The sequence below is a fragment of the Lithobates pipiens genome, unplaced genomic scaffold (assembly GCF_037356315.1).
Source record: "Lithobates pipiens isolate NorthernLeopardFrog02 unplaced genomic scaffold, aLitPip1_a1.2 Scaffold_3, whole genome shotgun sequence".
In the NCBI taxonomy this organism is placed as follows: domain Eukaryota; kingdom Metazoa; phylum Chordata; class Amphibia; order Anura; family Ranidae; genus Lithobates; species Lithobates pipiens.
This window is the reverse complement of record NW_027507790.1, coordinates 22,394,345-22,409,670: the sequence shown is the minus strand read 5'-3', so window position 1 is coordinate 22,409,670 and position 15,326 is coordinate 22,394,345. Positions and strand designations below refer to the sequence as shown.

General features: G+C 41.8%; 1 protein-coding gene across 1 annotated transcript in view; it reads right to left on the bottom strand.

Annotated features, from left to right (window-relative positions):
- The window catches only part of ASPHD2 (aspartate beta-hydroxylase domain containing 2), a 164,152-nt gene extending 151,530 nt beyond the window's left edge, over window positions 1-12,622 (bottom strand). The window contains exon 1 of the mRNA XM_077461372.1: window positions 12,277-12,622. The gene's annotated coding sequence lies outside the window, so the exon portion shown is untranslated. The remainder of the gene's footprint in view (window positions 1-12,276) is intronic.
- Window positions 12,623-15,326: the final 2,704 nt, after the last annotated feature.

Genomic DNA, 15,326 nt, shown 5'->3' with positions numbered 1-15,326 from the left:
GATATGACAATAAACTGGCAGTAATGCACACAGAAGTAAATTGCATTAAACTTGCAGTAACACACAAAACTATATGGTGTTAAACTGGCAGTAAGGCACACAGAACTATATGGCGTTAAACTGGCAGTAACGCACACAGAAGTAAGTGGCGTTAATCTTTCAGTAATGCACAAAACTATATGGCATTAAACGCCAGTAATGCACACAAAACGATATGGTGTTAAACTGGCAGTAACGCACACAGAACTATATGGGGTTGAGCTGGCAGTACTGCACACAAAATGATATGGCGTTAAACTGGCAGTAACGCACATAGAAATAAATGGCGTTAAACTTGCAGTAACTCACAAAACTATATGCCGTTAAACTGTTAGTAACTCACACAGAATTATATGGTGTTAAACTAGCAGTAAGCAACACAGAACTATATGGCGTTAAACTGCCAGTAAGGCACACAAAACTATATGGCGTTAAACCGCCAGTAAGGCACACAAAACTATATGGCTTTAAACTGGCAGTAACGCACACAGAACTATATGATGTTAAACTGGCATTAACGCACACAAAACTATATGGCTTTAAACTGGCAGTAACGCACACAAAAGTAAATGGCGCTAAACTGGCAGTAACGCACACAGAAGTAAATGGCGTTAAACTGGCAGTAACGCAATGAAATAGATGGTGTTCAACCTTCACAACACTGACCCTATCTGAACTGTCCCTACTCTAGCTATACACTATGCAAAGCTGAATGATGGTCCTCCTCACTACACTCACACTATCCCTAGACCAGTGATGGCGAACCTTGGCACCCCAGATGTTTTGGAACTACATTTCCCATGATGCTCAACTACACTGCAGAGCGCATGAGCATCACGGTCTCATTACACTACACTGAAACTATCTGAGATGTCCCTACTCTAGCTGCACACTATACAAAGCTGAATGATGGTCCTCCTCACTACACTCACACAATCCCTAGACCAGTGATGGTGAACCTTGGCACCCCAGATGTTTTGGAACTACATTTCCCATGATGCTCAACTACACTGCAGAGCGCATGAGCATCATGGGAAATGTAGTTCCAAAACATCTGGGGTACCAAGGTTTGCCATCCCTGCCCTAGACTGACACTAAACTAATATTCTATACTGACAATTGAAGCAAAATAGCATAGTATAGCACACTAACTAATAGCACTGAACAGAGCCCTGTTCTATCTCTCGCCACGCCAAAATCGCACTGAAAATGGCTGCCATTGCAAGAATACTTTTATACTGTGGGGCGGGAATGAGCCATGATTGGATAAAGTCATGATGACAGTGTCCAATCATGACTCTGACAGTACTCTGTGCCCTAATTGGCTGAAGCGTTCACTGCTTCAGCCAATCAGGGCTTGCAATGCATTGTTCAGCGCTGCAATGCTTTGTGGTCGGTTCAGGGGGCCGAACAAATGGGTCATTCGCAGAATGTCTGAACAACGAAAGTTTCGGCCCGAGCTTAAGCTCGGCTGAACCGTTCGCCCATCCCTACTCTGCATGCTACCTGGACCCTAAATGTTTTTCACCTGTTGAGTGTTACCAATCCTGCTGCACCAGCCACATGCTAGCTGCCCATCAAGCATCTGCCGCCTGTTATCTGCTTAGTCCCAGGTCTGCTGCCAGCCGCTGTTCCAGCGATCTGACTTGCTTCTGGGGACGCACCAGCAGCTGCGGCTGACAGATCATCTTTCAGGCACTAATACCTCACGTGCTCTCGTGGCCACTGTCACAACATCAGGTCTCAGAACCGGGGCTGTATGTCATGTCAGGCTCTGCCACAAGGTCCGTGACAGGATGTTTCTCTAGCGTTCCTAGACGCCTTTCCTTCTGGAAAAAAAAAATGCATGGCCTTTGTAAAATTGTAAATGTGTTTAACGTGTTTAGCTGTGTCAAGCATTTGAGCATTAATTCATTGGCCATAGTAATAATTTATTCCAGCCATTGAAATTAATTAAAGCGGGAGTCCGCCGGGACTCCGCGTTTTTTTTTTTTTTTTTAAAAGCCAGCAGCTACAAATACTGCAGCTGCTGACTTTTAAAATAGTGACACTTACCTGTCCAGCGCGCCCGCGATGTCGGCACCCGAAGCCGATCTCTAGATCGTCTCTCGGGTGCTGCCGACGCCATCTTGGGTATGGGAATCAGGAAATGGAAACTTTCGGCTTCATTTCCCGGTTCCCTACTGCGCATGCGCGAGTCGTGCTGCGCAATAAGGACGGTCCCCGCTGCCTCTGGGATCTGTGTGTTTCCCAGCAGGCAGCGGGGCACTTGCGGAAAGGGGCGGGCACTTGCGGAAAGGGGCATAATCTACGCCCCTTTCCGCAGAGAGCTATCCCGGAAGTGGGTGCAGATACCTGTACTGTACAGGTATCTGCACCCCCCTCCCCCCTGAAAGGTGCCAATTGTGGCGCCGGAGGGGGGGGGAGGATTCCAATGAGCGGAAGGTCCACTTTAGGGTGGACCTCCGCTTTAAGGCTCAAGCACTAAAGTGCCTAGCATTAATGAGCGTTTAGATGCATTTAGAGGTGTATAGATGCATTTACATGCGTAAAGCATTTGTTTCTGCCAAATAACACTGCTCCTGGATGCACTGGCAGTGTTTTTCTCTGCCTATAAATGCCCCTGTCTCTAAACGCCTCTAAAAGCCTATGTGTGCATAGGCACATTGTAAACATGCAGGGGCGTTTAGAGGCAGGAAAAAAAATTGCCAGACACCTTAGAAGCAGCTGAAAAAACATCCAGTGTGCACAGGAGGCACAGCAGGCAGCAGGATTGTCAGTCTGGGGAGGACAGTAGTGTTAAATGTATTAGCAGTTTTAAATACACTAAACACATTGAAGCCAAAACTCCAGCTTGCACATTATAGTTAGTTAACCACTTGCTTACTGGGCACTTAAACCCCCCTCAGTCCCAGACCAATTTTCAGCTTTCAGCGCTGATGCACTTTGAATGACAATTGCGCGGTCATACAACACTGTACCCAAATGAAATTTTTATCATTTTTTTCCCACAAATAGAGCTTTCTTTTGGTGGTATTTAGTTACAGCTCGGAGTTTTATTTTTTGCTAAACAAACAAAAAAAGATGCAAAAAAAAAAAAAAAAAATCATGTTTTAATAGTTTGTTATAAAATTTTGCAAACGGGTCATTTTTCTCCTTCATTGAAGTGCGCTGATTAGGCGGCACTGATAGGCTGCATTGGTGGGCACTGATGGGCTGCATTGGTGGGCACTGATGGGCTGCATTGGTGGGCACTGATAGGCTGCACTGGTGGGCACTGATAGGCATAGTTAAGGCGGCACTAATAGGCACAGATAAGGCGGCACCGATGGGCACAGATAAGGCGCCACTGATGGGCAAAGATGGGCACAGATAAGATGGCACGGATGGGTGGCACGGATAAGGTACCACAGATAGATGGGACTGATGGGCACTGATAGGTGGCACTGATAGGTGGCTCTGATAGGTGGCACTGCTGGGCACTGATGGGCGGCACTGCTGGGCACTGATGGGCGGCACTGCTGGGCACTGATGGGCGGCACTGGGGTGCAGCACCTTTGAGGCAGATTGGGTGGCACTGTGGGTGGCACTGTGGGGTGGCACTGTGGGGTGGCACTGTGGGTGGCACTGTGGGCACTATGGGCACTGACGGGGGGGCACTGACGGGGGGCACTTACTTTTGCTTTTATTTTACTTCAGGATGGCACTGCGGGAGGCAGGTGGGCACAGGCAGGTGGCAGGTGGTCCCTTGTATTGATGGCCGTGATCGGGACTGATGTCCCGATCACGGCCGCCGGTGATCAGCTTTTTTTTTCTCTCCTCGCGCTGTCAGCGCGAGGAGGAATAATAGCCGATTACCGGCTCCGTTCTATCACATGATCAGCTGTCATTGGCTGACAGCTGATCACGTGATAAGGGGTCGGGATCGACCCCTTGCAGGGATCGGTGATCAGGCGAGTCTCATAGACTCGCCGATCACAGAGCGCGCCGCGCGCGCCCCTCAGGGGGCGCGCAGGCCGCTCGTAACCGGGACGACGTCAATAGACGTAGTCCCGGAAATGTAGGTCCGCGCTAATGCCGTCATTTGGCAATAGCGCGGATCTGAAGTGGTTAAAGCAAACATTTTTTTTTCATTTTGGGATAAAGGTTTTACAGGAACAAATAAAAGCTGAATAAATATAAATCATATAAAATAGTACCAATGTTAAGTGTGTTGTCTCATTCATATAAATTGCTACATTCTGCCCGAGAGCTTGTGCTTGTGAAAAACAACAAATTTACTGGCTGGATCACCAGATAAAAATAGAAGACAGAAAACTTAAAAAAGGAAATGATTGCAGCCATCACATGTAAGAATTGGTATACTCCAATATAATAAATGTTCGCTTTTGGTTTTATTACTGCTTTAAGCAGTTCTCTGGGCACATAAAAAAAATTGTCTTTGTTAATCTAAAGGCATCATTCTGCTTTATCTTTCTTTGTGATTGCTTATTTTGTTATTAATATCTCCCATGATGTGATATGTTTATTATGGTGGACTAGATAAACGGTCCACACACTATTGATGCAGTAATATATTATAAAATAATCATCTAATTTATCTGGCAGACTCAGCTGCCATATTAAATATTTATTTTTCTAAAACCTGTTATTGAAACAAATTCTAGAACTATTGTATCAGGAAATACACGCTGTCTGCTGAAACAACATAAGGTAAATGACTTTTCAGGTGCTGCCATAAAGTGGTCCAAGATCTGTCTCATAAGTGATGAGTAGACTGGAATCCTAATCAAAGGTTATAAATGAACAATGAAAGTCTTCATTATGCCTTTGTAAGCTTTCATAAATCTATTAAAGATTTACCTGGCTACTGAAATAAATGTAAGTTGTTATGTTGTACAGATACTGTCTGACCAAGGCTCTTTTTGAGAAGACCATTTAAAAAAAATAACTGAATATTTTAAAATCTTTTCTTCTAATTTATTCTGCACTTTAAAATTGAAAAACGTTAAGCCGATAGTTGATGAGAACTCCTTCTTTGATCATGGATTTTGTTCAGTCTCAAGGTCAACCTTATTCAACTGCCCGATCACTACTACATAATGTCAACAGTAGCTACCCTCCCCTCTGTTGTTGCCACTGTTCTCTGATCAAGTTGGTGATGATGCCCTCTACTATTCTGGTCTTATTGATGACTCTTCAGCTCAAGATGCTTTGTGGGGAAAATGAGGAACATATGAAGTATGCTCTCCGATCTCCTTGCAGTTTAGAAATCTTATTTACTAGCATGCCATGGAGGCGTTCACATAATATCTCCATAAAGAGAACCTGTCACCACTCTGCACATTGCCACCATGGACTTCTCAGCATCCTATCAGTAATAATGTTCAATTCTAAAAATTAAAAATAATTCCTAAAATATCAATTTCAATTTAATAAAATAAGTAAAAAAATAAAAAAAACAGAACAAAACCCATATACGCAACACATCAAACAGTCATAATGTACACTTGTTAAACGTGGCCCATACAATAATGATAAACAAGTGCAGATCAGATCCCTATTATACTATACACAGTTAGGTACCCCCTCATCTGTTACAGGTTTGGGAATAACTTTAGTGTCATAATTTTTGTAATGCTAAATATAAAAAGTTTTAAACTTATTTTTAACTTTAAGTACCTCTGTTTTTTACCAAAATGCACAATGCTAAATGTAGACATAATTATTATTTATTAATTCAATGCAGTATAAGGCTGGATTCACACCTATGCATTTTTAGTGCTTTTTGCATTTTGCAGATTTGCACTGCAGTCCATTTAACATGGTTTCCTATGGAACACGTTGTTTGCAAATCTGCAAAATGCAAAAAAGCCCTAAAAATGCATAGGTGTGAACCAGGCCTTATCCTTTATATTTAATAAAGATTTTGGAAATTACATTGATAAGTGTACACCAATTATTATCATAAATATTGCTTTGATAAACATTTGCACAGATATAAAATTATCTACTAAAACAAGTTGATATCTTATATTCAACAGCAACAGAATTCGACTGTCAAAAGCAAGAATCCACATCTGAATTGCCTGGAACATCTGAGTCATTGATCAAATTCCTGACTTCAATTACTTTCTTTTCAAAAGGTTTATATACATTTTCCAGCAATGACCTTGCGCTTATTCATAGATAATGTGGAAATGTTAGATGTTATGTGTGAAGCTTTTGATATAACTGTCATTAATTAACTAATTACTATCATTTAAGAAAAAAAAGAAAAGAAAAAAAAAGATAGATGACATTTTAGTAAATATATACACAAAAATCGTGTAATGAGTTCCCCATGATCTAATTTAAAGTTTTACCTCCTACCTACCTACAGTTTGTTTAACCACTTAAGCCCTGGACCATTTTACTGGCCAAAGACCAGACCACTTTTTGCGATTCGGCACTGCGTTGCTTTAACTGACAATTACGCGGTCGTGCGACGAGGCTCCCAAACAAAATTGACGTCCTTTTTTCCCCACAAATAGAGCTTTCTTTTGGTGGCATTTTAACACCCCTGTGGTTTTTATTTTTTGCGCTATAAACAAATAAAGAGCAACAATTTTGAAAAAAATGCATTATTTTTGACATTTTGCTATAATAAATATCCCTCAAAAATATATAAAAAACATTTTTTTTCCTCAGTTTAGGCCGATACGTATTCTTCTACATATTTTTGGTAAAAAAAACCACAATAAGTGTTTATTGATTGGTTTGCGCAAAAGTTATAGTGTTTACAAAATAGGGAATAGTTTTATGGCATTTTTATTAATAATTTTTTTCACTAGTAATGGCGGCGATCAGCGATTTTTATTGTGACTGCGACATTATGGCAGACACATCAGACTTTTTGACACATTTTTGGGACCATTGTCATTTATACAGCAATCAGTGCTATACAAATGCACTGATTCTTGTGTAAATGACGCTGGCAGTGAAGGGGTTAACCACTAGGTGACAGTGTAGGGGTTAAGTGTGTCCTGGGGCATGTTTCTAACTGTGGGGGGGGGCATGGCTGTGTGTGACATGTCACGATCTCTGCTCCCAATCACAGGGAGCAGAGATCAGTGACACTGTCACTAGGCAGAAAGGGGAGATGCTTGTTTACATTAGCATCTCCCCGGTCAGTCCACCCCATGAGACGATGGTGGCTATCCTCGCGGAGCTTGAGTCCACGGAACCCGCAATCCGACTCACTGAGGTCCCGACCGGCGTGCATGCGATGGCACGGTGGCAAATTTAAAGGGACGTACCTGTACACGCATTTGCCTGTCCGTGCCATTCTGCCAACGTACATCGGCGTGCGCCGGTCGGGAAGTGGTTAATACCTTCCCCAGCTTGATCCGCCATGCTGCGGATACATTAATAAATGAAACTCTTCTGAGAGTCAGCAGGTGACTTCTTGGGCAGCCAGTGGCTCTCAATTTTGACTGCCACTGACAGATGGTGTCCCCACTAAAAATTGGGAACCTATCAGAGTGGTTCTGGATGATGTAGTCTGCTATGACATAGTGATAGATGAACACTGCCACTTTCAGGTTGCAGTGGGATCTGCAGTACCATCTATGTAACAGTGTAATTAACAGATAAAGCTTTAATAGATTAACAACTTGAGTTTCCAGTGCTGTGCTGGGATGGAAGCTATTTGTTCTGGTACTATTTTAAAATGGCACCAGTAATCAGAGACTCCTGCATGTCCAAGCAAGTCTAGGCTGGAACCACCAGCTGACTGTGTTGGACTTCTGAGTACGGAGAATAGTAACAGATGTAACAGATGTTGCCACCCTGTCCACTACTATAGTGATCTATTCTTGGGCGATTGCAGAAAAAAAATGCTGTTTTTTTCCCTTGCATGTCCCCCTAGATCTACAATGACTGAACTTCCAAGTGCAATCATTGCAGTGCACTTGTAGTGCAAAATTTGCCTTTCGTAAATAACCCCCATATCTCAGAATGTAGATAGTAATGTGACTTATAGACTTTATAACACTACATTTAGGATTATAGGATGCTATGCTTTTGATCTACTGGAGGATTATCTCTATGGAAGTAATGCTTCAGGATCATGCTGTGATGCTTGTGTTGATATGCTAACTTTGTTCCTTGTAGGTGACAACAGATCTACACTTCGGCTGAAGTATAAGGTGTTGATATATTTTGAATGTACTAACCATTTACTGTGAGCTAGTGGTAGGGCTTTAACTAGATTATTATTCTTATTATTATACAGAATTCACAGTATCTCACAAACGTGAGTACACTCCTCACATTTTTGTAAATGTTAGTATATTTTTTATGTGACAACACTGAAGAAATGACACTTTGCTACAATGAATGTACAGCTTGTATAACAGTATAAATTTGCTGCCCCCTCAAAATAACTCAGCCATTAATGACTAAACCGCTGGCAACAAAAGTGAGTACACCCCTAAGTGAAAATGTCCAAATTGGGCCCAAACTGTCAATATGTTGCGTGGCCACCATTATTTTCCAGCACTGGCTCAACCCTCTAGGGTAGTGGTTATCAACCCTGTCCTCAGGGTCCACCAACAGGCCACATTTACAAGATAACTGAAATACATCACAGGTGATATAATTTGCTGCTCGTGATTGCAGTATTCCTGTCTGCATCTCCCCAAGGTAATACATAAAACCTGGCCTGTTAGTGGGCCCTGAGGAAAGGGTTGATGACCACTGCTCTAGGGCTTGGAGTTTACCAGAGCTTCACAGGTTGCCACTGGAGTCCTCTTCCACTCCTCCATGACATCACAGAGCTGGTGGATGTTAGAGACCTTGCTCTCCTCCACCTTTCGTTTGAGGATGCCCCACAGATGCTCAATAGGATTTAAGTCTGGAGACATGCTTGGCCAGTCCATCACCTTTACCCTCAGCTTCTTTAGCAAGGCAGTGGTCGTTTTGGAGGTGTGTTTGGGGTCGTTATCGTGTTGGAATACTGCCCTGTGGCCCAGTCTCCGAAGGGAGGGGATCATGCTCTGCTTCAGTATGTCACAGTACATGTTGGCATTCATGGTTCCCTCAATGAACTGTAGCTTCCCAGTGCCAGTACCACTCATGCAGCCCCAGACCATGACACTCCCACCACCATGCTTGACTGTAGGCAAGACACACTTGCTTAGTACTCCTATTCTGGTTGCCGCCACACCCGCTTGACACCATCTTAACCAAACATGTTTATCTTGGTCTCATCAGACCACAGGACATGGCTCCAGTAATCCATGCCCTTCGTCTGCTTGTCTTCAGCAAACTGTTTGAGGGCTTTCTTGTGCATCATCTTTAGCAGAGTCTTCCTTCTGGGGTGACAGACAAGCAGACCAATTTGATGCAGTGTGCAGCGTATGGTCTGAGCACTGACAGGCTGACCCCCCACCCCTTCAACCTCTGCAGCAATGCTGGCAGCACTCATACGTCTATTTTCCAAAGACAACCTCTGGATATGATGCTGAGCACATGCACTCAACTTCTTTGGTCGACCATGGGGAGGCCTGTTTTGAGTGGAACCTGTCCTGTTAAACAACTGTATGGTCTTGACCACCATGCTGCAGCTCAGTTTCAGGGTCTTGGCAATCTTCTTATAGCCTTGACCATCTTTATGTAGAGCAACAACTCTTTTTTTCTGATCCTCAGAGTTCTTTGCCATGAGGTGCCATGTTCAACTTCTAGTGATCAGTATAAGAAAGGTAGAGCGATAATACCAAATTTAACACGCCTGCTCCCCATTCACAACGGAGACCTTGTAACACTAATGAGTCACATGACAACACGCTAATTGGGCTCAATTTGGACATTTTCACTTAGGGATGTACTCACTTTTGTTGCCAGTTATTTTAAGGGGACAGCAAATTGACACTGTTATACAAGCTGTACACTCACTACTTGCTGTGAGTTCTGTCACCTAGGGTCCTGCAATGTTGTATGTTTGTACTTAAATTTTGCACTTTCACTAAAGAACTTTTTCTTATGCGGAATGCCACATACAAAGTTATTTTTTTCCCCTAATCTACAGTGGCCTCTCTGGGGTTAGTGCCACACATAAAGGTCACACTAATGAGGTATTATTTTTATCACTTGTTTATTATAATTTGGGTTAAATATATAGGGGTGCACCAATTTCCTACAAGTTGCATTGGGAAACATTACAGGAAAATGTTACCATATAGTCATCCAAATAAAATCCTGTTATGTTCCTAAAAAATATAAAAATGATCTGGGCATGCAAATTAATCACATATTTATTTTCAAGTTAACCAATGCATGCTGATACTACATTGTAATTTTGGCCTGGGCATCTAGACATCAATTTACTCTGGTTACCAAAGGGTAAAAAGTTACACCAATTTAGTATATAAACATTTACAAAGTGTATGGAGGGGTCTGACTGGAAAAATGTGTATATAAACATCTGTTATCACTAGTGGAAGTTTCTCCACCCAAAATTCCACTGAAATCGATCTGGGAGCAGCAATAGAGTGACAGCTCTGATTTAGGCAGTGAAGGAACTTCTCCACGTAAATGATAATAATGTAAAGGTTGACTACAAAATTACTTGTCTGACATGGGCTGTATATAGCAACATTACAAGATGAGCGCTAAACCTAATTCCTAATCTTTACACCTTTTGTGTACCACCTTCAGTGAGAATGTCTACCACCGAAGAGAAGTATTGTGCTAGAGGCCAAGTATTAAATCTTTACTGTTGCTATTCGATATCGGCAGTGGGACAGCTAACATACTCGTGGGGTGGGCGGTATTGTAGCAGGCTGTGTATCCTTGAAGACTACTTCGGGTTGTAGGCCCACAGGGGTTCTTGGGCTACTCCAGGCAGTGGGCCTTTCAAGGAGAAAATGCTCATCAATGTCCAGGACCAGGATAAGATTGCCATGGATCTACCTAATGCAGGTTCGGTTCCTGTTACTATTGGAAACCAACTTCTGGGGAGAGAGCCAGACATCGACCCCCTTGTTACTGGAGGACTTGTCACCTTACACACCTAATGACTTACAAACCTAATGACTGGTTGCTTGGTGTCTCAAACTTGTACTTGGTTACACTTAGCAACTACACTCCTCTTACTGGTCTTGGCGAGTTAACCATTTGTAGTGCTGTTATTTCATACCCTATCTTGGCACAGAATAATTTATGTTACTTTACTGAACAAGTGCAGCATAACAGTTTAATATGAACAATGTCTTTGGTGGGGTCACCATTATGATGTTTATTGTGAAATTCCTTTTGATTATGCCACATTGTATAGCAACAACTTTCTGTCTAGAAGTGCAGATAACCAAAATTGAATGGCCCTTTTTTGAAGTGAAGTCAAACATCTAACTCAGTTATGTCACGTACATGAGATCGGAATTTCGGCCCGCGAAAGGCCAATGAGTTTTTCGTCGGAAAATGCGACCGTGTGTATGTTCTATCTGCCTTTTGCTGACAGAATTCCAGCCAGCAAAAGATTGAGAGCATGCTCTCAATTTTTCAGTCGGGAAAAGTTCCTATCTGAAAATGTGATTGTCTGTGGCAATGCCGACCGGCAAAATTCCTACGCATTCTTGGAAACAATTTGACGCATGCTCGGAAGCATTAAACTTAATTTTCTCGGCTCGTCGTAGTGTTGTATGGCACCGTGTTCTTGACTGTCATAATTTCAGCAAACTTTTGTTTGACCGTGTGTATGCAAGGCAAACTTGAGTGGAATCCCGTCAGAAAAGCCGCCATATCTTTTTCCGACGAGACATCCAATCGTTTGTAGGCGGCATTACCCTTTTTAAACTTTCATGGTTTGGGGTAATTTTTGCAATTTACTTGTAGTAAGTGTTTAAACGGAGCTAGAGTTTTTTCTTTCTTTTACTGTATATATGCACTTTGTGTTTTACAAATACAAAATATTCTCAGAGCACTATGTATTTTAAAAAGAAAGGATACGGCAGAAACTTTTATGCATTTTTTAGGGTGTGCCCCCCAAGTCTTTGTTTATCCTTTCAGAAACTGTCTCCAAACTGAGACAATGCCTTCTGAACAGCAGATAAAGATTTATGCAGTGAGGGAGGAATTACTTTATGTAAATATTAGCTTCAGCTATTGGGATCGCTAAACAGCAAGCTTTTTTGTTTGGCCAGCAGTACGTAAAGAAAAACTGGTTTCAAGACGGTATAGAAAAGAATATTTACTTACCCAAACCTTTGCGCTGAAGAACTGGTGCCTGCAGCATCTTCTCCTGTAGGCTCCAGTGGTCTAGGGTCTTGACATCATCCAGACCAATTCAGGTTCTATAGCCCTGTATTTGATATGATGTGCAGAGAGGCAGTCCACCATCAGAACATAAGGGAGCACCTGCCCCACCTCCAGATGACTGAATAAGTAAAAGTGCTCCTACTCTTCCATAGAATAAACGAGCAATTGCATTGTGCATTACCACTGCAAGGGAGGATTTTCAGATTTCTTGAAGTTGGGCTTTAAAGCAGTACTTATGTGGGGAATGTTGGTTAAAATTCTAATTGTTTTCAGTGGTTTTCTTAGTTGGAGGAACATTGAAGAACAGTAGACCTCACAGCCCTGAGCACTGTGGTAAATAGCAGGTTAGATGATCTAGTAGGAAGACCTGTCAGGAGGAGATAGGTGACAGCATTCTGCATATATGCTAAAAGTGAAATGCCCTTTTAAAAAGCTGTGGCCTTGAAAACCATGACATACATAGGCAAGCAGATAAATGATTTTGTAGCTAAAACAACAGCACCATCTTCTGGCCACCAGTACCCTTTACATACTGCGTTTGTCTCAATTTACAATAAGGTGTACCAATATAAAAGTAAATTGTATTTCATTGTTTCTAAGCAGCAGTTTCTACTGTAACAATTTTTTTAAACAGAACTTAAAGTTTGTAAACAATGTATGTTAACGCGATATTATTTAATGTTGGTTTATAATAAATTAATAAGTAACCTTATTGTAATAATACATTAATTATAATTAACTTCTGATAATGAGTATATTGCCATCTGTATATACCATGATTTCATTTTCTGATGCTGTATATCTCCCTGTATATACTGGATCTAAATACGTATTATAATTTAAATTATGCTTCTTTACTTTCTTTGAGCATACCTTAAGCTGGCGGCAGAGCAAAAGCTGGGTCAGCCAAAGAAAAGGGCTGGGAATATCACAGATAATGCAGATGATTTGCCTTGTTGGCAATTTCTGAGCATTTTCTGGGAGTTTATTCAGCCTTCTCATTGACTTGCATTATCAGTGCTGATGCAGCCAGGAACCCAAAATGTGCAGCAGTTTTCATTAATGTGAAGCAGGATTGGTAAGCGTTAGTGTGTACACACATGGGTGCTCACAATATACATTTTGTCATAAGCGTTTTTTGAGCATTACAAAAGCTCAACAAAAAAAAACTGTAAATGTATGTCTCTTATGATCCCTAAGTGAGATCCTTTCCTTCCTCTATGTAGCTTTAGGCTACATTCACATGGCCACAGAAGATGATACACTATACAAAGGAGTGTGATTTGGGAATCATAGATGTTTGTTCACAGCAGTGGGCAACAGCCTGTACAAATAAATGACAGGTTGAGAGGTGCTGTGGGTATACGCACAGTCTTAAATTAACTTCATAGCAATAGAATATGTATAGACCTAAGATTAATAAAATACAGGGACACTGCTTTGAGCTATATCTAAAGCCAAAACTTTTTTTTTTTAATTTTAAAAGAGTGGCGAAGGGTTGGAATCTTTGTCAGGTGTATATTGCTAAAAAGATAGACAAAGCCATCAAAGTGCCAAAAACAGGTTTCTCCAGGTTTCACCGAAATTTTGAGGCAGACAGACAAACAAACAAACAGCATAGGACTACTATAACACCAATCAGTTATGACCACCTACAGCCCCTTATGCCCCCAAAATAGCTCTGACCCATTGCTGCATGGATACCGCTAGACCTCTAAATGTATAATGTAATATCTGGCTTCTATGGATCGGACTTCTTTTTCCAGCCCACCTTAAACTCGTTGTTGTGTTCCTCAAACCATTCTTGAACCATTGTTGCGGTGTGGCAGGGCTCATTTTCCTGCTGAAAGAGGTCATTGCCATCAGGGAATATGGTTTTCATGGTCAGCAACAATGTTTAGGTAGGTGCTACATGTCAAGTAACATACCCATGACTGGCAGGACCCAAAGTTTCCCAGCAGAACATTGCCCAAAGTATTGCACTGCCTCCCCCAGCTTGCTGTCTTACCATACTGCATTCTGGTGCCATTTGTTCTCCAGGTGAGCAAAACACATGTACTTGGTCACCCACATTATGTAAAAGAAAATGTAATTCATCAGATCAGGCCACCTTCTTCCATCACTCTGTGGTCCAGTTCTAATGCTCACCTGCCCATTGTAAGGGCTTTTGGCTGTGGACAGGGGTCAGCATGGGCACCCTGACCGCTCTGTAACTATACAGCCCCATGCACAACAAAATGCAATCTTATTTTTTTTTTTATGCTTTCAACACACCAACTTCAGGAACAACATGTTTACTCCCTGTCTAAAATATCCCACAGACTTCCAGATGCCATTGTAACAAAATAATCAAAGTTTTTCATTTTCCCTGCCAATGGTTAAAAAGTTATGGCCATTCCATGTATTTATGTACATATTTTATACACATACACACACACGTACACACACATTCCAACTGAGAAAACTCACCACATCTGTATCCATGCTATTGCAAGACCAAATTACCACTCATTATTAGCCTTGGAACTTGGATAAAGTAATATAGCCCTTGTTGAAAGAATGACACTCCATCCTGGTGGCATTCCAGTCACTTTGCAAACCAAATAGGTTATAAATCACTGTACAGTCATTAAGAACTTGTTTATGTTTCAAAGACAGAAAGTGGTTGCAGCACTAAATCCGCCCATCATACATGCCAACCAACAAGACTGACTATGGCTCTCTTCATCATAGGGACAATGTTTGTTGTAGGAAATGTCAAAGAGAATCAAGAACTTGTAAACAAAATAAAAAAAGCAATTGCTAATTAGCATTTAAAGGACTGCTGGGGTTCAGGTAAGAACAGAACCAGTGATAACAAGCCCTTAGGATAAACCATCTGCAAAGTAAGGCCTCATGTACATTGCTGTTGGTAAAAGGACGTTTAGGAGCAGTTGGGCATTTTTTTCAGCTGCCCCTGAACTCTCCTCTATGTTAGTACATGTACACAG